Source organism: Eumetopias jubatus, unplaced genomic scaffold (assembly GCF_037043125.1).
Source record: "Eumetopias jubatus isolate StellerSeaLion01/CBP00866 unplaced genomic scaffold, mEumJub1_p1.0 scaffold_55, whole genome shotgun sequence".
Lineage (NCBI taxonomy): Eukaryota > Metazoa > Chordata > Mammalia > Carnivora > Otariidae > Eumetopias > Eumetopias jubatus.
In genome coordinates, this window is record NW_028274861.1 from 642,400 (window position 1) to 669,803 (window position 27,404).

Here is a 27,404-nt window from a genome sequence, read left to right on the forward strand (position 1 = left end):
TTGCATACACATGCTGCCTACCTAAACAATTTCAGAAGTATAACAGAAAGATGATCAATTTAGGAATATAATCAAGCAGTCTTTAAAACTAAAACCTGTTTTCAACATGCTATGAAATGAAAATAACTTAAATGAGTTCAACAGTGTCGCACTATCAAATACTGTAACATACTAATGTAGATTCTATTTTAAAAATGAGCCATCGACATAAAAAAAAGAACGCAAACTGTAAAATAAACTGACAAGAAGAGACCACAACTCACTATTTATGGGCAAATTGTATATTCAACAAAGAAAACTTAAGAGACACGGAAACTTTGATTAACCAAGAAAAGATACTTTTGGAAGTTCTTCAGTATGAGCATGCTGTTACATAAATACAGAGAATTCACATCTGAAAACACCAACATTTTTGAAAGTCTGTTTTTAGGTTATTTATATTAAGCTAAAATGAACAAGCTCTTCAGGACTGCATGTACTTTCTTACTGAAAGGGAAAATCAAGTCATTAAAGCAGCTGCTCCTTAATCTAGCCTACCTTATTTTTTGGATTGGATGTTTTCATTACACTTCGAGTCTCTTTTCCAGTATAAATGACAACACCTATTACAGTACCTGCAAAAACACGAAAGTGGTCCTTACAGAGATGCCTCAAAGGGGAAGCACAGAGAGAACACTTTCTAATCAATTGTCTTGATGGAAAATATTATTCACTACTTAATTTTATATAAATTTATCTAACAGCACATTTGATTTGGCTAGGTCAAGAAAGTCTAATCTCAACTTTCAAAATAAGCTTTGAGGAACTCAACTGATTTTTTAAGCTATACAAATTTACCTATATACAACAACATTAGAAAATGTACTGATAATCTTTTCCCTGTCAAGAGAAAGGGTGACATCACTCGGTTCACGTGTGCAAACACCACAGGTAAGTGAAGAGAGGCTGTGTTCTCAAGTGGTCAGGTGCATCATGGGACCTTCAAACCAAGACCGCACCAGCTGAACCACCTTCCCTGAGCGAGACTTGAGTATTACTAGGTATAAGAGCCTCCGCTGACATTTTAGCACCTATACAATTAAAACAGTAAGAGACAATTACATAAATAACATTTGATGTTGAATTTAGATGTTATTAGCCTTTTTTACTCATGTCTCCTCAAAGTTTGGTTTTCTAAGTGTGTATGCCTATCAAACTTAAGGTAAAAGAATACTAAAATACCCCTAGAACAACCATTGGATTACAAAGGCTCAGAGGCACTCACCTCTGTAATATTAAATTAAAAACCACAGAACAGGTCTGTTTCTAAACTGCAGCTATGCATAATCTATATTCCTAGTTTTCGTAAATTCTGAGGATGAGAAATGATTAAAGAAAGAAAATCACGTCCATAAATACTCACTGAGACCAACAGCACTGCAGAATTCACTATAATAATTGTACAAAAACTCTTTGATGTCACATTAATGTAACGTGTGAAATTTAGGGCGTTGTAAGTCAGGACCCAGGGAATAAATGTGATCCTAGTGATCTCTTGGATTTATATGAACAGACAGCTGCAAATCATACGCATTAGATAATGAACGGTTTCCTCCATGGAATGTTCAGGAAGACAGGGAGGTGCTAGAGGGCTGCTCAGTGGTCACATCTGCAGAGGTTACACGTTTCTTTCAAAATAAGCATTTCCTTTCTTCCCCCTGTTTTACTTGTGAGCCGCTTGCAGAGCTGTGTGGTTAAATTTCCTGAGCCCCTTGAAAGCAGAGCAGCCCCTCCAGCACAGAGGGCAGCCCAAACTGCACAGATGCGACCTCTGTAGAGCAGTGCCCAGCAGAGCTGCAGATGGCAGGTCTGCACTTAGTGCTCAGGAAAGCACAGATTACGTAATGAGCCAGTGCCGTAGAGGACCCCACCCCAAACACACACAGCTCTCGTGTCAAACAGTACATTCAATCCGACTGCGTCAGTAGTTTCTTCCTATTTTGCCAATTAAACTTAAAATATAGGAGTGTCTCATGTGAAATGAGCTCACTAATGTTAAAAAAGTACAAAAACAGAAGACAAACTGCAAAATTATTTTTAATATTAGCAGAACAAAGAGTCTCAGAAAAGACTTAAAAATTAATTAGGCAAGAAAACACTGTCCTAAAATCCAGACAAACTATTAGTAATGTTGATTCTAGGCTGGTATTGCAGTTACAAGTATCCAAAATGCAATCTGAGAAATGACAAGACTAAGAAAACGTAATGCATTCAGATACACATAGATAGCATATTTAATCAGTACCGCAGGTTAAATATAATGTACATAAAGAGTATTTAACAGAATTCCTCCCATGGTTTTCCTTGTATAATCTACTGAAGTCTGGTAAAGGCTCTCCCATGCATTATCTCATCCCATTCTCACTGAAAAGGAATTAGAATAATGCATTTTTTTCCAAGTCGGTCATGCTTTTTAACTACTAAAATTAGTGAAGTCAGTATGGCGTATTTGCAGTACTCTCCATTCTTTTTGACAAAGGGCACATACTTATGGACTAGTACAGGCTGAAAGGTTGACCAAACCCTGTATGTAGGGCAAATCTATCTATAGATACATATATATAGATACATATGGCAAAGTGGTCCCCTGTTCATTTTGGAAACAAGACCAGAGAGGGAACACAACAGAGCACATTCATCAGAAAGTCTGACAGAGAGAACGTGTCAGAGACAGACAGACACATGGACAGACCTCGAGAATGCTCAACCATCCGAAGTAGTTCCTGACTGTCACTTAGGCACCTGCTGGCTCCCATGCAGAAGTGCTTTCCTCGTGCCAGTCTCAACAAAACCCCGAGCGTGGGCGGCCCACCCACTGCAGAGTTTTCGTGTGCCTGCAACAGAGGGGGAGCACAAAGGCGGCCAGCAAAGACTACGTATTTGCCTCAGGAGAGCAACACGGCGAGACCGAGCCAGGGACACAGGCGGACACTGCGACCTGCACCAGGGCTGGGCCCCGCCCGGTGAGCGTGCCATGCGGCCGGGGACAGCAGGGCAGCTGCACCCACTTCCAGGCGGCCAGGACTGCCCAGTCCCGAGACCCGAGGTGCAAGCAGCAGCAGCGTGCGGCGCCGCTATGTCCTCCGTGACCCCCACTGCCCTCCTGCACCACAGGTCGCGGGTCGTGTCCCTCAGGGGACTGCAGTGGGGCAGCTTCTCCTGCTTTCCCGAGGCCCACCAGGCAGCCGCTCTGCCGCAGGAGCCTCACACACCATGCCCACTAAAGGGACAGTGTGATTTTAAGTTTCTAATCTGGCACGAGGACTAGTCTCATAAAATATCATGCCAAAAATTACCAAGAGAAATGAAACCACACAAAAACCAAAAAGAATATATATGTTCCAATTTTTTCAACCTAAATTATTTCATCAAACTGCTATAGAAGTATCCAAGTGTTTACTCTCATTTTCTGTATTTATCACAATCAGTACCAGCCCTGGACCCCTATCTACGGACAGGCCCCCCTCTAGAGGGAGGGGTCACCCTAGACCCCCGTCGGCACACACGCCCAGCAGCCCTGCTCTGGGGGGGTCACCGCCGTCGGCACACAGGCCCCCGCTCTAGAGGGGTCAGCCTAGACCCCCGTCGGCACACACGCCCAGCAGCCCTGCTCTGGGGGGGTCACCGCAGTCGGCACACAAGCTCCCGCTCTAGAGGGGTCACCCTGGACCCCCGTTGGCACACACGCCCAGCAGCCCTGCTCTAGGGCACATCCCTGCTTCCAGGCTCTTGACAGTTTAATTTCAGAACACTCTCTTGTCCACTTATCACTTGCAACGTGGCAGCTCTCTGGGACACTGACTCTGCTCTGGGAATGGCGTTCACTAACAGACAAGGGGAAGAAGATGGAGGGCACCACAAGCAGTTGTGTTTGTCCCTTTTCAGGGACCCTTGGCCCTCGGATCCTCTGTGGTGTTAACGTGAGCCCTCATTCCCATGCACTCAGAACCCCAGGATGACGGAGGAAGGCCCAAGTTCACTTCACCAGGAGGCAACCTGAATTCAGTGGACACGTATTTAAAAGTAAGATTTAAAACAATTCTTTCTCAACTTATAATCAAGTATAAAGAAGATATGAGCCCTTAAATTACTCCTGGAAACCCAAGGTCTTTCAAACATTGCTCAGGATACAGCAGTTTCATAATATAGAGTCTAGTAATTGCTCACATTATTAAGGTTTTTAAATAAAGGTAAGTATGTGTTAAAATATTTAAAATTAATGAAAAGAGCTTGCATTTTTAAAATGTCCAAACACAAATGAAACTTAAGAGGCGTCTTAAGACTTAAGTTTTTTTGAACGGATGGTTTTTGAGCAGCATAAATACTTTCTTGGAAGATAAAAAGCCCGGGTGCACTGAATTCAACCCATGAGAGAATGAGAAACAGTCCTCAATGTGGCAAGCATATGTGACGCCTAGATTTGTGTCTGTTCTGCCCACGTGTGCAACCAGGAGCTTCCACATGCCAAGGTCGCCTGGAGAGGAAACGTATGTACGGGGGTTACCGGGCGCATCACATAGGCCTTCTGCTCGGGGGCTTCTGCCTCTGTGAGAAGAAAGGCCACAGATTGATAGCACTAGGGTCAGTAGCAACATTCTAATACACAGGGAACAAAAGAGCAAATAAAACGTATTTTTTTTTTAAAAAAGCATCTTCAATATGATGGAAACAAAACAGAATACAGCTCTAGACATGGGGAAAATGTGAAATCAGTGACCAAGTATCAGCTCATATGTGCTATGTTTTAAATATTTTCCTATCAGCTATTAAACGCTAAAGGCTGAAGGGTGACAGCTGTCGAGGATGGATTCCAATCCCGACCCTGGGACAGCCTGGCTGTGTGACCGAGCGAACAATGGGGGCCGGCGCGATGCGGCTGTGCAGCACCACACCGAGCCAGGGCGCAGCTGTCAGCAAGGTCAGCAAAGATCGGCAGCGTGGAGGACGCGTGAGCTCAAGATTCGGAGACTCCTCCTGGCCGCAGTGCCCTCTCCAGTGACCCCCCGGGCACAGCCAGTCTCCCCGTCCTGGGGTCTACACAGCCCGAGACCTGGCCTGCTCCCCACCCCTCCTTGGTGTGCTATCCTGACTTCTCTTTCTCTTTAGTTTGAGAAATTTAAAAAATCATCAGTACAAAAATCATGAAAGACCTCAATTTCTATTAAAATTGTCCTAGTTGCCCTCAGATTTTTATTAAACATAGGAAACATTAGTATAAAACTAAGGCCCCTCTCCTCCTCTACTCCCTAGAAGGTGCACACGTGGACCCCTACAGGAGCCTGACTGACACACTGCTGTGCACACAGGCCCCCACGGCACACGCGCACAGAACTGCCCGGCCTTTCCCCGAGCCCCAGACACCAGGCCCCGGCACCATCCTCGTCAGCCTGCAGCTCAAGAGGCCCTCACGTAGCTGCTGGTGTGCTCACGAATCCTCCCCACACCTTTCCACCCCTTGACCTCACGCACCTGTTTGCTCTTCCTTCAAACTCTGATCAGGTAAGGATTTTGGCTTCTTTGTTTTGGAGGCACCCTATACTTCCCTGTGGTACTCAGCAGAGCGTAAAGCACCCGCCTCACTTTATTAAAGTAGTCCTTCCCATGCGCGCTCCCGAGGACAGTGCATTCAACAGCGCCTGGTCTCTGCAGAGGGATTCTTACAAAACCACCAGAAGAGCAACCAGGCTCTATGGGCGCTGGGCCACAGATTAAGAAGACAGACAGCCCTACTCTGAACATCCCCTAGCCTTCCTACCCCCACCAGCAGCCTTCACGCTCCCTGCTGCTAAGATTCACTCCTGTTTACCATTAGCAAGTCAACTACTTTCTGAAAAGCTGACCATCATTTAGATTTCAATACCTCCCAGAGAAATTTACTTCCCAAAATGTATATTTAGGTGACCTCCCTGTTCAGCCACTAGAAATACTCCAACATCCTCCAATTTCACTCAGAAGAAAATTAAGACGCTTTACTCTGGTCCCCAAAGGCCGAACAGGAAATATCTCCCCAGGCCCCCTATCTCATCTAATACTTTTCTCCCTGACAGACAAACCCACCACAGTGATCTCTTCCGAATTCTACTGGGTGACTAAGGAGTGGGAAAACCCCCAAATACCACCCCTTCCTTCCCCGGTTGCGCTAGGCCACCTCCTAGTAAGGGACATTGACAAGTCTGGCGAGAAGAGGGATCAGAACCCACGAAATGCCACTGCCCTGCTCCACGGAGGCCTTGCTCCTTGCAGCGCACAGCCCACAGCCAGCGCTTGCTTAGCACTCAGCCCCTCAGGTCCTGCCCCACACCCGCCAACTACAGGGAATGATCCGTAAGGTCCCTGGGTGGTACAAGGTGGTTATTTTCAGAGATACTGCACAGAGTCACTCCAGCACAAAAGCACCACCAAATGTGAGAGCTGACACTAACAAGAGAACTTGTTTCATACCTGATGCAACAATGGTGCTCGCCCGCAGTGTATTTTCTAGGCTGAGACTCTCATGAATGGGTGGGTGGCAGTCTTCCTGTTCACAGAGAAGGGGAAAAATGGCAAGTTAGCAACTTTTTTTACTTCAGATATCTGCAGTGATAAAACAAACATACAAGCTGGATTCAGTGAATGAGCAGTGAAATGGCACTGCAGAATAAAGGTGAAAAATGGGAATTTAGACAGAGGCTCCTGGGAAGAGGGCAGAGCAGGGAGCACCAGGAATCTCTGCCCACCGGGCAATGACCACATGGCAGAATCTGTCTGATGGGACTATTTGGGGACTGTGGAGTCGGCTGAAGGCTTGCAGCTGTCCAGGAGAAGTAGTCAGTTTTGGTCTCTTCTAGCTCCCAGCACAGAGCAGCTACCCAGCGTGCGGCAGGCAGCTGTGCACGTGTTTCTGGGGCAGCCTGCAGACGCCAGGTGGGCAATAGGCACCCCGTCCTCCAAAGAGCAGGAGTCTAAGCTCTGACCACTGCCGGCTGCTTCTGATCACACAGGTGCAGACACAGAGCCTGGCGGCCCTCGCTGTCGGCCCTCCAGCTCCAGTGACTCCAAGGGCATTGGAAGGGCGAGGGCCCCCTTGTCCCCCTTCTGGGAGCCAGACATTAAACACTAGAACATTCTAAAACAACTGCATATATGGAAAAAAACACAAAGTGACTGTGGGTGCCCAAGAAAAAGCTCAGAAAAGACCTGAAAAGACATTAAATGTACACCTCAGACTGATAACCCAGCACAGAGACAGTCTATAATCATAAAAAATAAGTAAATCAACAAATAAATATAATGACTAAAACCCCAGCAAGCCCGGAAGAAGGGCGAGAATGGACTTCCAGAGGTACATCATTATACTAAAAACAAAGTGTTCAATAACAAGGCATTAAAAACAAAACAACAACAAAAAAAGTATGGCCCATTTATTTTTTTTTTTTAAGATTTTATTTATTTGAGAGAGTGAGAAAGAGCATGAGAGAAGAGAGGGTCAGAGGGAGAAGCAGACTCCCCACTGAGCAGGGAGCCACATGTGGAACTCGATCCAGGGACTCTGGGATCATGACCTGAGCTGAAGGCAGTCGCTTAACCAACTGGGCCACCCAGGCGCCTAGTATGGCCCATTTAAAGGAACATTGTAAATCAACAGAAACAACCCCTGAAAAAGACCTGATGTCAGATATACGAGACAAAGACTTTAAAAGGAAAGTATTAAGGATGTTTAAAGAAATGAAGACGTGGAGAATGCCAAGAAAACAATGTGTGAACGAAACGTAAATATGAAGAGACAGAAAACCTCAACAGAAAGCAGAAGAAAGTCAAGAGCTGAAAAGTACGATGACTGAAATGAAAATTCCCCTAAAGAGATTCAAGGCAGATCTAACCACGCAGAAGAATCAGCAAACCTGAACACGGAACAACGGAAATGACCAAGTCTGGGAAACAGAATGAAAACAGGTGGAGGAAAATTAAAAAGGTCTGAGGGAGTGCAGGACACCAAGGTACAAACCAATATAGGTATTGTGGGAGTCCCAGAAGTGGAAGACAGAATGAAAAGGGCAGAGAGAATATGTGAAGAAGTAATGGATGAAAACACCCCAAATCTGATGAAAGACATGCACGTAAACAGTGAAGAAGCTCAAGCAAATCCAAGGAAGATGAACTCAAAGAGACCCACATAGAGACACATTATCATAAAAGTTTTAAAAGACAAAGACAAGGGCGCCCAGGTGGCTCAGTCATTAGGTGTCTGACTTTTGTTTCGGCTTAGGTCATGACCTCAGGGTTGTGAGACTGACCCCCACACTGGACTCCACGATCGGCGCAGAGTCTGCTTGAGACTCTCATTCTCCCTCCGTCCCTCCCCGCCACGTATTCTCTATCTCTTTCTCGAAAATAAATAAATAGGTCAGCACTATTTTTAATTTTTTGAGGCACCTCCACACTGTTTTCCAAACTGGCTGTACCAACTTGCATTCCCACCCACAGTGTAAGAGGGTTCCCTGTCTCCACAACCTCTCCAACATTTGTTGTTTCTTGCCTTGTCCATGTTTGCCATTCTAACTGGTGTAAGGTGGTATCTCAATGTGGTTTTGACTTGAATTTCCCTGATGGCTAATGATGATGACCATTTTTTCATGGGTCTGTTAGCCATTTGTATGTCTTCTTCAGAGAAGTGTCTGTTCATGTCTATTGCCCATTTTTTTGACTTATTTGTTTTTTGGGTGTCAAGTTTGAGAAGTTCTTTATAGATCTTGGAAATCAGCGCTTTGTCTGTAGTGTCATTTGCAAATATCTTCTCCCATTCTGTGGGTTGCCTCTTTGTTTTGTTGACTGTTTCCTTTGCTGTGCAGAAGCTTTTTATCTTGATGAAGTCCCAATAGTTCATTTTTGCTTCTGTTTCACTAGCCTTTGGAGATGTATCTTGAAAGAAGTTGCGTGGCCAATGGCAAAGAGGTTACTGCCTATGTTCTCCTCTAGGATTTTGATGGATTCCCGTCTCACATTAGCTACCCTATGACCCAGCAATTGCACTTCTGGGTATTTACCCCAAAGACACAGATGTAGTGAAAAGAAGGGCCATATGCACCCCAATGTTCATAGCAGCCATGTCCACAATAGCCAAACTGTGGAAAGAGCTGAGATGCCCTTCAACAGATCAATGGATAAAGAAGATGTGGTCCTTATATACAATGGAATATTACTCAGCCATCAGAAAGGATGAATACCCAACTTTTACATCAACTTGGATGGGACTGGAGGAGATTATGCTATGTGAAATAAGTCAAGCAGAGAAAGTCAATTATCATATGGTCTCACTTATTTGTGAAACGTAAGGAATAGCAGGGAGGACGTTAGGAGAAGGAAGGGAAGAATGAAGGGGGGGAATCAGGGGGAGAGACGAACCATGAGAGACGATGGACTCTGAGAAACAAACTGAGGTTCTAGAGGGGAGGGGGGTGGGGGGATGGGTTAGCCCGGTGATGGGTATTAAGGAGGGCACGTACTGCATGGAGCACTGGGTGTTATACGAAAACAATGAATCGTGGATCACTACCTCAAAAACTAATGATGTACTGCAATGGTGACTAACATAACATAATAAAATAAAATAAAATTTTAAAAAATTAAATAAATAAATCTTTAAAAAAAAAAGACAAAAAGAGAATCTTGAAAGCAGTATGAAAGAAGCAAACCATCACATACAAGGAATTCCCAATAAGGTTCTATGCAGATTTTTCATTAGAAATAGTGGAGACCAGAAGGCAGTGTGGTGATACAAAGTGCTCAAACAAACACACACCCATGTCAGCCAAGAATCCCATATCCAGCAAACTGTCCTTCAAAAATATGGGTAAAATCAAGATATTCCCAGACAAACAAAAGCTTAGAGAGTATGTGTCCCACTAGACCTTTCCTGCAAGAACTGTTCAAGGGAGTCCTGCAGGTAAAAGAAGAGGGTACAATAACTCGAAACTACATGGGGAAATAAAGATCTCAAGAACGGTGAGAATACAGGCAATTATAAAGGCAAATATTATTGTAGCAATGGTTTGTAACTGCACTTTTTGTTCTCTACATGACTTAAAAGAATAATACATAAAACCTAGTATTGTTGTAATTTTGGTTTGTAACTCCAAATCTTGTTTTCTACATGAAGAGGCTGGGTGCATTTAAAAGAACTATTCGTTTACATTTTTAGTCACAGACCGTATAAAGATGTAATTGTGTGAAATCAGCAAACAAAAGGGGTGGGGACAGAGCTATAAAGGAGCACAGCCTTTGTATGTTATTGAACTTAAGTTGGTATAAATTCAAATTAGAGTGTTATATCTTCAGAATGTTAAATGTAATTCCCATGGTAACCACAAAGAAAACAGCTATAGAATATGCACAAAAGGAAACGAGAAATTTAAACATTTCCCTACAAACACCAACTAAACACAATAGAAGACAGTAATGTAGGAAATGAGGGACAAAAAAAATATATATATAAGGCACACAAAAAATTGAACAATGACAGAAGTTAAGTCCCTTCTTTTCAGTAATTACTTCAAGTATCAATGGATTAAACTCAACCATCAAAAGACAGATTGGCACAATGGATAAAAATACATGATCCAACTATATACTGTCTATATGCTGAGACTCACTTTAGATCCAAAGACACAAAGAAGTTGCAAGTGAAAGTACAGGAAGAGCTATTCCATGAGAATAGTAAGCAAAAGTGAGCAGGTGTGGCTACACTAATATCAGCAAATTAAATGTGAAACCAAAAAAGGTTATGAGAGACATTATATATTAATTAAACGTTCAATAAGGCAGGAAGATACGATTATAAACAACTGTGCATCTAATGAAAACCTGTAAAAATATATGAAGCAAAAACTGATAGAACTTAAGGGAGAAATAGCTCAAGAGTAATAGAGACCTTAATATTCCACTCACAATTATGGCTAGAACAACCAGACAGAAGTAAGTAAAGAGAAAACTTGGCAAAATAAGCCAACTAGATCTAACAGACATGCAGAACATTCCACCCAAAAACAGCATACACATTCTTCTCAAGTGCACATGGGACATTTCCCAGGACAGACCTTATGTTACAAATTAAGCTCCAACAGATCATCATACAAAGTATCTACTCCAACCACAATGAGATAAAGATAGAAATCAATAACAGAAAATTCACAGAACTGTGGAAATTCAACAACTTTTAAACAACCAATGGATTACAAAGAAATCACAAAGGAAATTAAAAGATACTTAGAGACAAATGATAAAAAACTTGGGAGGTGCAACATAAGTGGTGCTAAGGGGGAAATTTAAAGCTATAATATATGCTTATATTAAAAAAGAGGAAAGATCTCAAATCGATGACGTAACTTTACAACTATGGAACTAGAAAAAGAAGACTAAACTAAACCTAAAGCCAGCTGAAGGAAGGAAAAAATAAAGATTAGAGCAAAGATAAATGAAATAAAGAACAGAAAAACAATTTTAAAAGTGAATGAAGGCAAAAGTTCATTCTTTGAAAACATCAACAAAACTGGCAAACCCGTAGCTAGTTGGACTGAGAAAAAAACAAAAAAGAAGACTCAAATTACTAAAGTCCGAAACCAAAGTGGGAAAATATTACACTTCAACGGAAATAAAAAGGATTAAAAGAGAATACATTAGTACCCATGTGGCAAGAAATTGGATGAATGGATGAATTTCTAGAAACACAAAACCTACTAAGAGTAATCATGAAGAAATAGAAAATCTGAATAGACCTATATATCTAGCTAAGAGACTGAATCAATAATAAAAAATCTGACAGAGAAAAGCCCTGGGTCCAATGACTTCACTGGTGAAATCTACCAAAAATGCAAAGAAAGACTAACATCAATCCTTCTCAAACTTTCAAAAAATTAGAGAAGGGACATCTCCTAACTCACTCTATAAACCCAGCACAACCCTGATACCAAAGCCAGACACAGACATGACAAGAAAAATAAAGATCAACATTCTTGATGATCACTGATGCAAACAAAAATCTTGTAATACTAGTGAATAGAATTTAGCAAAACATTAAAAGGATTATACACGATGACCAAGCAAAATGCAAGGTTGGTTCAACATGTAAGCCAATCGATGTAATACATTATATTAACAGAATGAAGAAAAAAATCCACATGATCATCTCAACTGATGCAGAAAATGCAAATATTCAATACGCTTTTGTGATTGAGGGAAAAAAAGCAAAAGCATTCAATGAAACTAGGAAAAGAAGGGAACTACAGGGGGGTCTGGGTGGCTCAGTAGGTTAAGCGCCTGCCTTCAGCTCAGGTCATGATCCCAGGGTCCTGGGATCGAGTCCTACATTGGGCTCCCTGCTCAGCGGGGAGCCTGCTGCTCCCTCTCCCACTGCCCCTCCCCCTGCTTATCCTCGCTCTGTCAAATAATTTAAATAAAACCTTAAAAACAAAACTGGGCGGGGGGGAACTACATCAACATAATACAAGCCATACATGAAAAGCCCACAGTGAGCACCATACCAGATGGTGAAAGACTGAAACCTTTTTTTTTGGTCAGGATGTCCACTTTCACTATGTCTATTCAGCTTAGAACATAGTACTGGAAGTTCTAGCTACAGCAATTATGAAAGAAAAAAATAAAAGCCACGTTATTGGGAAGGAATAAGTAATATTACTTGTTTGCAGATATGATCTTGTATGTAAAAAACACTGAAGATTCCACAAGAAGATTGACCTAACAAATGAATTCAGCAAAGCAGCAGGCCACACAGTCAACATACAAATAGCTGCATTTCAGGGGCGCCTAGGCGGGGTAGTTAAGCATCAGTTAAGTGTCCAACTCTTGGTTTCAGCTCAGGTCATGATCTCAGGGTAGTGGGATCAAGCCCTGTGTCTGGCCCTGGGCTCAGGGTGGAGTCTGCTTGAGACTCTCTCTCCCTCTCCTTCTGCACCCCCCCCAAAATAAATGAATAAATCTTAAAAAAAAAATCAGTTGCATTTCTACACACTACCAATGAACAATCTGAAAAGGAAATTATAAGAACAATTCCACCTACCTTCAAAAATAATAAAATATTTAGGAATTAACTTGAAAGACTTGTACAATATAAACTGCAAAACTGATGAAAGTAAAGAAGACATAAATAAATGGAAACACATCCCATATTCATGGATTGGAAGACTTAATATTGTTACAATGTCAAGAATACCCAGAGTGACCTACAGATTCAATGCAATCCTTTATCAAAATCCCAATGACATTTTCTGCAGAAATAGAAAAACCCTCTTAAAATTCATATGGAATTGCAAGGGATCCCAACATCTAAAACAATCTTGGAGGAACAAAAGAACAAAACTGGAAGAATCATACTTGATTTTAAAATTTACTACAAATCTACAGTAATCAGAACGGTGTGGTGCTGGCATAAAGACAAACATACAGACCAGTGGAATAAAATGAAGAGCCCAGAAACAAACACTTGCATAGATGGTTAAAATAATTTTTGATGAGGGTGCCAAGACCTTCCACCGGAGAAAAGAGTCTTTCAATAAATTCAATAAATAAATGATACCAGTGGAAAACTGGTAATCACATGCAAAACAATAAAGTTACCCTTCCCTAATACCACATATAAAAATAACTAAAAATGTACCAAAAACCTAAATGTAAGTCTTACGACAACAAAACCCTTAGAAGAAAACATCAGACAAAAGCTTCATGAAACTGAATTTGGTAGTGATTTCTTGGATGTGACACCAAAGGCAGAGGCAGCAAGAGAAAGAACAGACAAATCGAACTTCATGAAATTTGTAAATTGTGTGCATCAAAAGACACTATCCAGAGTAAAAAGACAACCCAAAGAATGGGAGAAAATATCTGCAAATCATAGATCTGACAAGGGATTAACATCCAGAATATAAAGAGAACCCCTGAAACTCATCACCACCACCAAAAAACATTCAAAAATGGGAAAATGACTCAAATAGACATTTCTGCAAAGATATGTAAATGGCCAAAAAGACATGAAAAGATGCTCAAGATCACTAATCATTGGGGAACAGCAAATCAAAAGCACAATGAGGTCCCACTTCACACCACACACTCATGAGGATGGCAATGCTCAGAAAAGGAGGAAACAGAGGATGTGGAGAAATGGGACCCCTGTGCGCTACTGGTGGGAAGGTAAAATGGGGCAGCCGCTGTGGGAAACGGTAGGGTGGGTCCCCCAAAAGTTGAAAACGGAATTACGATTTGGTCCAGAAATTCCACTTGTGGGTATAGACACCCCCAAAATGGAAAGGAGGGTCTCGAAGAGATATTTGTACCTCCAAGTTCGTAGCAGAATTATCCCCAATAGCGACCACGTGGAAGCAACCCAATGTCCGTGGATGGTTGGATGGATGGATGGATAGAGGCAGAATGTGGCCTATCCATCTAATGGAATATTACCGAGTCTACTGCACCTGCTACAACACAAATGATCCTCGAGGGCCTGGTGCCTAGTAAAACAAGCCAATCCCAGTAAGACAAACACTGCATGATTCTAGTTACACGAGGTACTTAGCCAAAAAACTCTCAGAGACAGAAAGGAGAATGGTGCGTGCCAAGGGCTGCAGGGAGCAGGTAGGGGGAGTGAGTCTTTAATCGGGACAGAGTTTCAGTTTTATGATGTGAATGGTGGTGATTCCTGCACAACATAATGAACATATTTACGGCCACTGCACTATACACTTAAAAATGTTTACGATGGTAAATTTTATGTGTATTTTACCATAACAAAATGAAAAAAATTACAAAACATACGGGAATACTTAAAGAAATGAAATTATAAGTGGAAAGAATGCCTTTAATCAATTCATTTTTAAGATATTTAACTTTAATATAAATAATTTCAGATTTGCATTAAACCACTACATGTTCTATTTCTTTCAGGCAGCAAACTAAACTTTTATCTTCCAATATGTAACTTAATAACAACCACAGCCCTCCTGGAAAAGTATAAAATATTATCACAGATAAATTATAAATTAACCCATCAACCTCTACTTAGTGGCTATTGTAGAATATGGCGTCCTCGCCTTTTGCTAAGGAGAAGGGTTATGTTTTTCAAATACATATATTCACGGGAGAAAAAAGTCTATCTGTGAACATTTTAAAACTAATACATATCTGTATCTATCTCTATAAAGGCAACATTTGTATTTTATTTTTCTTTAAAATTATTAGTATACTAGACATTTTTCATTTAAAAAAAGCTCAGAGGTAAGCTGTATGTTAGGAACTACTGTGTACAGATCTCAAGCACGGCCATAAGTCATTATCACAATAACAATAATGCACACTCTGGTTTTATCTTTACATTATAATGCGTATGTTTAAACACAAAAATATTTCAAATCTGGGAACTTTTCGCCTTGATCTGAAGACACGGTCTATACAGCATTCTTGCCATTTTGATTATGGAGTGTTTCTAGAATAGAGAATTACAAAAGCCCAGAGCCCTGCCCCTGGAAGTATCCCAGGAAAGATTTCCAGCGTGGTGGCATATTGCCTTTATGTGTCTGAGGTACCAAACCTTCACTGTCCTGAGTGGCATGAGTCTCTCTTCTATAATGCCCCCTCCATGGAGAATTGTATTTTAAGATCAGAGAAGTAAAAGTAACTTGGGAAGGAGGAAACAAACTGAAATTTTCAAACATGCGTGTAAGAAACAGAGGTTTGTGCTACTGATGTTTTCTTTCCGTTCACTCATCAAACCATTTTTTTTAAGGTTTTATTTATTTGAGAGAGAGAGAGAGAGAGAGCACAAGCAGGGTAAAGGACAGAGGGAGAAGCAGGTTCCCCGCTGAGCAGGGAGCCTGATGTGGGACTCGATCCTGACTCTGGGACCATGACCTGAGCCAAAGGCCGACCCCCTTAACCGACTGAGCCACCCAGGCGACCCTCATCCAGTCGTTTTCAATGATATAAATTCTGGCCGTTTTGCTAATTACTTGGAAGACACTTGCTAGATATTTGGTTCTCTGATTTATTTGTGAGGTACAACATCTAAACCAATCCTGACAAGTTGCCACAATATTTCCCCTAGTATTGCAAATATTGATCAGGTGAAACACTGTAATTTAAATTGAATTCAAGGGAAGGGCTTGGCACACAGCGGCCTCGTGGACATGGGACAGCAGGACCAGCCGCTGCTCAGCCTCTTGCATTCCAAGCACTGGACAGTCAGCAGTTAAGTCCTCGGGCCACAGCCATCTAGAGCCCTCGCGAGGCCGTCAGAGAGCCCTAAAAAGAAAGCTACCACTCGACAGATAAGACAGGCTTCGTCATTTGACTGCGATGCCATTCAGTGTTCAAAACACAGGTGGGTGCTGTTAATTGAAAATCAACCCATTTTAAGAATAGAGAGAGGTATATACTGTAAATGTGCCTAGGGTACATCCTGTGGGAAGAGGAGAGTTCATTCTACTCTTTCCAGTATGCACTCGGTTCCTAGGCAGAGCCCACAGCCCGTGTTAGAGTCTGGGGCCAGGAGGAGAGCTGAGCGCGCCTTTCACCGCAGTTGTCCCTGGTCTAGTGCAAGAGCCAAAAAGGGACACACACAGTGACACACAGTGCGCCACCGGCGCACACACGGACGGGCAGGAGCACAACAGTAGCAAAGAACAGAACAGAAAAGGAAGTCTTCGAGTATCAGTTCTTAAACTGGGTCTAAGATCCAGGAGCTCCGCAGACGGCCCTTGATGAAAGGGATTTGTGGACCACGGCCCCCGTGTATGGCCAAAGCTCTGCTTCTGGAGACACACTCACTTTCTTTTTCATCTTACAGTCACTCTGAAGTTACTTCTTCAAATATAGTTTGTCAAGTAAAATCTGTTCTACACTTTGCTGCATTTAGTAGGTGTAGCTGGAAAAACCTATTGATAATTACATAACGGCATCAATATACAAAATACTATGGAAAAGTATTTTTTAAGAAAAAAAAAACATCAGGCTTCCACGATCCCACTAAAAATGTGTTTCTGAGAAACAACTTGGAAGAGTCAGAAGAGTCACACTAGTGTTTACGTCAGAAGGAGAAAGACTGTCCCACTTCGGAGCACTTGTAACCACTTCAGTTTATACAGCTTCACAGCAATGGTGACCACAGCCTTACAAATGTTCAAACACAGCCGGCCTCTGACGGAGCTCCCGCACAGCAGCCCGCGTACCGTCATGAGCGTCTTTACCACACGGGACGGTATTCAAGTACTGTGCTTGTGCGCTCGATTCTTCCACAGGAAAATGCCAGGGAAGGGAGCTGCCACTTGGTCTCTCTGTTTAGAACCAAAGCAGCTGTTCAAAGCAGAGGTAACAATCACCTGAGAAATAAATCCTCCAGGAAAATGGAGTTCCCCTTTGACTTTTATGATTTTACAGAACAAAGCATCAACATTCAAAAGAGGAGTATGTGGCCTCTCTGCATCAACTGTTTTGTACTTGAATTTATTTATAGCTGAACTAAAATGTCTAACTTCTGATCCATTGAGAGATGGTCTTAGAATCCAACCCTGAAAGACACTGTTGGATAGAGAACAACCTATGTAGACTCACTCCTATTTCCCAAATATGGTTCACATGGCTTATCTTTCAATGATATGTTAATCTAGGAGTTACAGCCACAACCTAGCAAATGGAGTATATAATTTGGATAAAACCTGCCAGTTGTTGACTCACACACTTATCATTTAAAGTATGAAACAGGGGCGCCTGGGTGGCTCAGTCGGTTAAGTGGCTGCCTTCGGCTCAGGTCATGATCCCAGGGTCCTGGGATCGAGCCCCACATCGGGCTCCCTGCTCAGCGGTGAGCCTGCTTCTCCCTCTCCCACTCCCCCTGCTTGTGTTCCTGCTCTTGCTCTCTCTCTGTAAATAAATAAATAAAATCTTTAAAAAAAAAATAAAAAAAAAGTATGAAACAAATAAAATGATTCTCTAATGTGAACTCTGAATTATCTTCATGTATCGTGGCAATTTCCATGCTTCTCTCCCCCCGACCCAGACTGTGAGCTATGTAACTATGGTGTTGACCTAGATCTTCTGAGCACCAAGCGCAGAGCAGGCACCCATATTTGCCCAGTAATTGAAGAAATCAAAGAGTAGAAACACGTGGAGCCCCCCCTCTACTCTCCAGCACCCCTTATCTTTGCACTCCATGGGAAGCCAGCAGTCGGCTGTTATTCTAAGCTGTCCTATTCCGTGGCATGCCTTAGAAGCACTCCTCTGAAGCACAACCTGCCTATAGCTGCCCATCACCAAGTGACCACAAAAGTACAAATGAGTACAATTTTATGAGTGTGAAACTCTTCCCAGGGGTCCCCACATATGGACATCTAAACATTACCTATGCACACATACCCTTTAGTACAACATTTTCCCACTGTGTCAAACTCCAAGAAAATAAGGCATTAAAAAATAGACATGGGCAGCTGGATGGTCCAGTCGATTAAGCATCCGACTCTTGATTTCAGCTCAGGTCATGATCTCAGGGCCGTGAGATCAAGCCCCGTGTCAGGCTCTGCACTCAGCAGGGAGTCTGCTTGAGATTCTTTCCCTCTCCTTCTGCTCTTCCCCCCACCACCCCACTTGTGCTCGCTCTCTCTCGCTCATTCTGTAAAATAAATAAAATCTTTTAAAATATGTAAATTTTGTCAGTCTTTTTATTATTATAAGGCTTTCTAAACTGCAAATAAAAGGTTCAATACAATTTCATTTTAGAAACTTAAGTTGGTTCTCCCATTACTTTTCTACAACTATTTAATCATGTGAATTCATTTTGTCTATTTCTAGCACAATTATGTACTGAAGAACACACAATATCTATGCAGTTTCTTTTCATTTCTGTAATAACAATGATGGACTTTAAACATTAAACTTTTTCTAATACTAAGAAAATTATTGTAAAAGATAGCTCTTTACCAATCTCATAGAGTACAGAATAAAGATTGGGAAGATGGGAAAGAAATTATCTCTAAGTCACTTTGTCTCTCGGTTTCCTTCTCCTTAACGTTACACAGTTTGCAAAGATGAAATTTGCTCTGGGGAGGGAGAAAGCAAAATGTCACCACGTGAAGCTGTTTTCACAATAGTGCACCCCTCTTAACAAACAACAGAGATCTGCTTTTTAGAAAGGATAGAGTATTTTGATTGGAAAAGACTTGAACAATGATGAGTGTCCTATGGCTTGCAGAAGAAATGACAGCAGAAAGTACATATAAAGAACATTAAATGGGAAGGCGATGTTAAAGGCCTAGGAACACTGATAATATTTCAAACTGCCTACAGTTTTAAACTCTAAACTTCAGGGAGAATTGCTAGGTCCTGAACAATAAGCAAATCAATTCTATCAATAATAACATGGATCATTTCTATCACTCGGGATGTCATGCAGTGAGCAGCTGGGGTTACCCTGACATTATAGGGTAAGCAGCGGACAGTATTCACAATGTGCATAATTAGATGCTGCTCAGGCAACAGAATACATAATACGTGAATTGCCACAGGACACCTGAATTAATTTGCTCTGATTCTTATTTAATTACTTAGGCTGATATACACTATGTTTTCTCTCCCTTGTAGTTCCTACTCTAGAAAAGGAATATATGCAGATGTCACTTCTTTAAACGCTCACTTAATACTGGTGATTTCCACTTTCCAGTTAGAAAACCAGTTATTTAGCATGGTTTTTCCTTTCCTCCTTTTTGAATGATGTACACAAAAAATAAAGCTTTTTCTCCTAAAATAATCTGGAATTCACTATGAATGTATTTAAAAGGAGTAAAATAAAATCTTGTCAGAAACACTAAATGGAGGCCACGAAAGGCCAGGACTGTTCCCATCAAGAACATGCGGTAACTCACATGAGCTAAATAGAAGTTCAGAGAACTACAAAGCCGCCATCAGATCCAAATCCTGAGAGAAAATCCTTGTGCCCTCTCCTGGCTCTGGAGGTGACTGTGCCATGTGGGGTACTTTTCCTCACTACAGAAACTGGAGCTCACAGTGTTTTCTTTCTCCCCTGTGTGCTGCGTGCACGAGCTACAGGCAGCCCGAGCTACCTGCACCTGACCCGTACGGTTTGGGGACGCAGTGGGACGGGAGCAAATTCAGGTGACTGCCTTCATCCCAAGCAAACCGGAAGTCTAGAGGACTCTTTTACATACACCAATATTACAATCTCTCTTCTAAGCTGAAAATCCTTAAATGGCTTCTTCCTTCTTCTGACAAGACCTTCAGAAAGGAGCCTGGCTACCCTTCCCCCACATCTGCACGCTCACTCACATACAGTCTCACACGCTCGGCCATGCACACAGGTCACGCACTGTCCCATGCTCAGTCACGCACTGTGTGAACTGCGCTTTGCAGCCTGGCTGTGTTCAGCCAAACTCTCGCTCCCTCGCACTGATTTCAGGGGGATTCCACACATTGTCTAGCAGACATTTCCAACTCTTAGCAACTGATAAACAATATAAATCTGTGAAACAGAAAGGAAGTAAGCAAATATTATTCCAAAATATTAACAGTGGCTAAGTTAATAACTTTTTTTTTTAAAATTTTATCCATTTTTTTGACAGAAGAAAGATTTGAGAGCGCACAAGCAGGGGGAGTGGCAGAGGCAGAAGGAGAAGCTGAGCAGGGAGCCTGATGTGAGGCTCAATCCCAGGACCCTGGGATCATGGCCTGAGCCAAAAGCAGACACTCAACTGACTGAGCCACCCAGGCGCCCCCTAAGTTAATAACTCTTATCGTACTAAGGAAGCCCTTTGGAAAGGCTTTTTCTCAAATAATGCTACATTGTCTTTAATTAGAAGATGCTTTCTTCATAAATATCTTTACAAAAACACATAAAGATCTCGGTATTCTCTCCAGACCTCATTATGCACTGCCTCGTCTCCCTCATCTGTTTCCATGAACACCTTGAACATACTGTTACTGAAGCACTCGTAAAAATAAAGTTACAAAGCAATGGCCAATGACTATCTCCTCCACAGGCATCCTCATTTTTACATCCCCATAATTTCCTCATTATCTGGCATTAGCAAGTGCTTTCTCAAATGATGACAACTGCTCACTAATCCTGGTACGTGAACAAGAGGGAAACGAAGCAGACTATACCAACAGAAATCTGCAGCAATTAAAAGTAAACTATAGACATATACTAAAACCCCTGAAGGATTATATATATATTTTTAAAAGATTTTATTTATTTATTTGACAGAGAGAGACACAGCGAGAGAGGGAACATAAGCAGGGGGAGTGGGAGAGGGAGAAGCAGGCCTCCTGCTGAGCAGGGAGCCCGATGTGGGGCTCGATCCCAGGACCCTGGGACCATGACTTGAGCCGAAGGCAGACGCTTAACGACTGAGCCATCCAGGTGCCCCCACAAACCCCTTAAGTATTATGAAGCATTTATAATATCAGCTGTTAAAATCAAAAGTTACTGAGTCCTCCAAATCTGATTGGGGAGTCACTGGGGAGAAGGGACTTCAAGCTATAGCAAAACACCATGATCGTGCAAAGAATCCAATGAAGCACACACGTGTACATGAGCAGATGCACAGCCATCCAGTCAATACAAACCAGGAAACAATGTGGGTATCACAGTCTATTAAATCCTATCCAAACTCACACTGAACTAGTGAAAGTACTTCATCTTACTGGCTCGTAATATTTTCAGGGAGAAGGACTTTCTCCAGAGTAAATATGCTAAACAAAAACACTGGACTGACTATATCCCACAGAGACTGGATGTGGGAAAATTTAAGAACTTGAAACATTCTCTAGGCTTTCCCTTTTCAGTTCAAAGCTTCTGTTCTCATTTATTCAAATTTAAGGTTTGCTGTTTTTAACGTATATACACAATGAATATATTTGTATTTAACACAAGATTTAACTTACCCTGGTAAATGTGCCTTCAAAACTATGAATATCCAGTTGTGGCTTCTGGGCATACACATAAGCACTGACTGAAAAAAGGTCCTGGAATACAGAATATCTGAATTAATTACATTATAATTAGACAAAATTACTTGGAAATTTTTCAATCACCAACTAATATTTTCATATGTTATGTACCAAAAGCGATGGTTGGTTTTCCTATACTTTGTGTGCCAACACTAGGTTAGGATGGAGGATAACTAAGGGAAATAATTTTTAAGCTCAACAGAGGTGTGGCAATTTCTCTTGGTTCTAAAAGACTACTACTTAATGATAGGTGTATGTCGAGCACTTGGGAGTTGCTCAAAAGCTCCATGTTGCCTGGGGCTGTCCCAGATTCCAAGTTTAAAGGTGGAAATATACTTCGTGGAGTTCTGTCATACTGTGTATGAGTACTCAGGAGTTACATGGGTACCCAAGAATTTAGTGGGATTTAAATAATCCTCACAATTCCACATCAGTTCTATAAAACAATTTAGCAAATTCCTAAATTTACTTGCATGTTTTTCTTCTAACAGCTACTGCATTTGCCATAAACAGCTGACTTCCTTAAAGCTATGAACATATTGCATTTCTCCCATGTGCCTGAAGCACATCCCCACGATCTATATTTATAAAATTGTATGGGAAGGCTTTAACTATTCACACATCACAGCAACTTTCCCAGAACTAGCTCTGAAGTAGAAAAAAGTTGTTTAGATTACCCGACTCACAGGCAACAGGTAAATGCTTAAACAGTAAGTCTCTGGACATGACACGGAAGCACCTTATTTTAAGGCAATTTATAAAAGTACATCTGTTGATTTATAAATTTTAGTTTTTAAAACTCTATATAATTTTATTAAACTAATGTTATAATAGGTGAAAATGTATTGATAACAAATTTTACTTTTTTAATGGTGCATGATTATGTTTACCAGGAGATCACAAAGAATTTATAGTACCAAAAAGTTCCTTGCCTGTATGGACTTTAACCACCAACACCCACACAGGATTCTGACTGTACTGCCTACTAGACAGCCCAAGGGCGAGTGACTTCCCATTTCTTCTGTGTGGTAATCCCACACATCCTAACGTGACCGGCGTGTAACTGACATTAGGAGACAAAACTCCAAAGCACACAGGTAGGAAGCATACCTGAGTTCACACAGGGAGGATGCAAATGATCATGTGGATGTAGAGTGACCTACTGAATTTGTTATAATCTAAATATGCTCCTGTATTTTTCAAACTGATTCATGTGGACACAAGTAATATTCTTAGTGGGTGAGTTACATCCACCAATGGAGATGATACTGGAGCCTTTCAGAGTAAACTATCAGAAGTCTTTGAGTTCTTGGGATTTCAGTTGTTTTAAAATATATATATCTATTCTTAATTGGCTATCAGAAAGCTGGACAGGTACAATGCTATACGGAAGTTTCAGAAATCTGTCCTTACTACAGGCCTGAAATTTAAACAAGACCCACATCAGCTAGGAGGGAAAGAACCCCAGCCCGCTGTGTCCCCATGCTCCTTGCCAGGGCTGCTGCCTGCCTGCCCTCAGGACCCTGAAGCCACAGTGCCCTGGCCCATTCGCTGCCCGCATTTCCAGTCTCCCTGCTGCCCTCTGAAGGAAGACTAGGATTCCTTTTCCGTTTCGTTAATAATCTACACGTTAACAACGGGCATCACGTACACCTGAAGATACCTGAAGGCATTTGGGGTCTGTTGAGTCCAGGGTTCCAGATGATGGGACTTCCAGGCCATGCTGTGAGAGCTGTGCTAAGACGCAGCATCAGCCCTGCTCCAAGGAGGGCTTCAAGATACCTGAAGGTACTCAACTGGAAAATGAAAAGAGACTTCTAAGTTTAAGGTAAATTCTGTAATACAAATGCAGGTTTGATACAACAATCTAGCGACTACTGAAAAAACTAATGGAAAAAGAAAACGAGCCACTCACACAAGAACTCGTCAGACTCAAGCTCACTGCACAGCAAGGTAAAAGCTGTGGGTGGAGGGCCAAGCTGGTGTCTGAACAGGGTGGGCTTCCCAATGTGTCCTGAGAACGAGGCACCCCCCTCCCCCATCTCCACCGTCCCCTCAAGCCCTCCTTGGAGCAGGGCTGATGCTGCGTCTTAGCACAGCTCTCACAGCATGGCCTGGAAGTCCTATCATCTGGAACCCTGGACTCAACAGACCCCAAATGCCTGCACTTGACTCTAAGCTGGACCCTACGTGGTCTGCCAGGGCTGCTTCAAGCATGGCACGATCAGCGCCAAGCTGAATCGAGGAACAGGCTCGCAAACAGAGCTGGGACCTGCAACAGGTGCAAGAATTCCCAACCCCTGAAGGGAAATGAACCATTAAAACAACCCGGATGCTGGCTGGGCCATCTGGTTTCCCTGAGCTGCCCACGATCAAGGGCCCATGCTCTGATGGGCCATATGAAATCAAGATGCTAGGGGCACCAACTTGTGACCCCTGCCCAAAGCTGCAAGAGGGAGGTCCATCCCATGCTGATGACCCTCCACAGCCCCATCTGTCTCGGGAGTGTCTGGCTGCTGTTAACTTGTGCTTGGCATTCCAGATCAGCTGCAGTTTGCAACAGTGGACCACGACCCTGAACCCACTTCCCTCACCTCCCCCTGTATGCACCTGAGAGTAAGGTAGTTTGATTAGTCAGTGCCACTGCCCCAGAAAGTACATGATCTCTGTGGGCCATTCCCCAGATAAATGATGGGGACAAAAGCGGTGGTGGGGTATGTAAAGCCATTTTGAAACGGTTTGAAGATTCAGATTTCCTCTTGACCAATTCCTAAACATGATGTGTCTTCAGGATTAAGTTGTATAAAAGTATTTTCCTGTATGGGGAACCTGGGTGGCTCAGTCTCTTAAGAGTCTGACTCTTGATTTTGGCTCAGGTCATGATCTCAGGTCATGAGCCTGCTGAAGATTCTCTCTCCTTCTCCCTCTGCCCCTCTGCCTCCACCCGCCCCCCCGACACTATCTCTCTTTCTCTAAAGAAAAAAATAATTTCATGTAAAAAATGCTTTGTGCTTCTTCTTCTTCTTCTTCTTTTTTAAAGATTTATTTGAGAGAGAGCAGGAGAAAGAGTGAGCGGGGGTGGGGGGAGAGGCAGAGAAAGAATCTCAAGTGGACTCACCGCCAAGCACGGAGCCTGACGTAGGGCTCAATCTCATGACCCTGAGGTCCCTCGATCCCTCAATCTCATGACCTGAGCCAAAACCAAGAGTCAGACACTCAACCAAATGAGCCACCCAGGCTCCCCAAATGTTTTGTGCTTCTTGCATAAAACCCTTTCAGCTGAAAGTCTGGGAAGACAACATGAAGACTCCTGGTGGCACAACACTGGGGAGGAGCAGAGGAAAGAGGACACTTTTGCTTCTCACAACTGTCGGCAGGCTCTCCAGTCCAGCAGGAAACCCTCCTGCTGCCAGTGACTGGCATCTGAGATCCAAAGGGGCTGCCAGGCCTACAGCACGTCTGGCAGCTGGGATTTCTCACTTGCACATGGTGGTAAAAGGTGAACGGTACTGTTTTAACGGGCTCTGGCCAGGGCCTATACGAGGCAGACCTGGCAGCAGGCATGCAGACTGGTCTCACCCGGCTGCGTGAGTTCCCAGAACAATACTGCTAGCACTTCTCCTGTGAAGACACCTTGGCTGAGGCAGTAGGCTGTGCAGAAAAAGGAACGCAGACTTGAGAAAGGCCTGCTCACAAGCAAGGCTGGCCCTTGGGTGAGGTCTAGAGATGTGGATTTCAGGAGCATTCCCACCATTCCCAGATAAGAAAGACTCACTGTGCCTGAATGATTTATTCAAGCAGCGTGGTTTATACCGAACATAGGCTTCCTTCTGGGAGTCTGGCACCTTGACATGTGCCAGACAGAGGAATGCCTCCATGAGTCTCTCCTGTGTTTCCTTGGTAGGCACCATCTCACTTGTGTTCCCGTAACGTGCTGCCGGGGGTGTGCAGCACGTCCTGTGAGGGTCCGCTGGGAGGCGCTCCGGAACCGTGCGCCATGCTTCCTCCAGATTCACCCCAGGGCCTTTCACTCGGCTGTCTGTGCCCTGTGTCCCCTTGCTAAAATCAATCATGGTCATGAGGAGGACTATGTGCTGAGTCCTGGGGGATTCTCCCAGGTAATCATTAAAACTGGGGGTGGTCTTGAAGGTCCCCCAAAACAGAGAGTTGACCATTTTTATACTTCTCATTTTCATTTTTTGTTGTTATATTTTGGGTTTGCCTCAGAATAAATGTTTTAGCGTGGCTTCCGCACTTAGAAAAATCACAGACTTGAAGGCATGAAGACTCAGAGGCCAAAGATGGGGGTAACCACAGCGGCTGAGGAGCGACGGGGGACGTGGAGACCTGAGGTGGGAGAGTGCCTCGGAGGGGCCCTAACCCCGGCATCCTCTCACCCCGACCCCACATGACCCACATGCGGGGCGGCTTTCCAGCAGTCCAGCTGAAAGAAGTGAACAAAGACCCCCAATTGCAGGGAAGCTAGAGCTCAGAGTTCGACTTCAGCCCAGTGAACTACCAAGTAGAACAAAACCAAATTCAAAAAACAGTACCCTTTAGAAGACCATAAGGCAATCCAGAGTGTCTATAATGTATCATTAGAAATGCTGAAGACACCATCCAAACAAATTTCTAGACGTATGAAGACAGAAGAACACAAGATCCATATTCAGGAAAGAATTCAATCAATAAAGACGAATTCTGAGATGAGCAGATATCAGAATTAAGAGATGAGAATTTCAAAGCAATTTCAACATCTCAAAGAATAAAAGGAAAATCTTCTCCTAAAGCAATGGGAAACCACAGTACAGAAAAAAGTATATGTTTAAGGAAAAAGAACCAAATGGAAATTCTACTGTTAAAAAAATACAATATCTGAAGTAAAATTAGACGAACTTAACAGGAGATTGGAGATGAAAGAACAGAGTCAGTGAACTTGAAGAAAGATCAAGAGATAATGAATCTGAAGACACAAAGAAAAAAGATTTAGGAAAGGATATGGTTGCAGTACCACTGACAGGGTATCAGGAGATCTAACGTGCTTACAACTGGGTTCCTGGAAGGAGTGGAAAAAGAATGCGGAAGGAAAACTATTTGAAGAAATAATGACTAAAAATATGCAAAATATGTTGACAGCCCAGACAGATGTATGAAGCCTAGAAAACCCCTAGGCAGATAAATAAAATTAAAAAAAGAGAAAGAAAGAAAGAAAAGAAAACCCAAGGTAACACCGCTAAAAAACCAAAGAGCAATCTCAAAAGTACCCACAGAAAACGACATATTACACACAGGGAACAACTATCAAAATAATACTGATTTCTCATTAGAAATAATGGAAGCAGGAGACAGTGGAACAAAACAGAGTGCTA

The 27,404-nt window shown here is 42.6% G+C and overlaps 1 pseudogene; it reads right to left on the minus strand.

Moving 5' to 3' along the window:
* Positions 1–528: 528 nt before the first annotated feature.
* The window catches only part of LOC148161804 (putative phospholipid-transporting ATPase IIB), a 377,807-nt pseudogene continuing 350,931 nt past the window's right edge, over positions 529–27,404 (minus strand).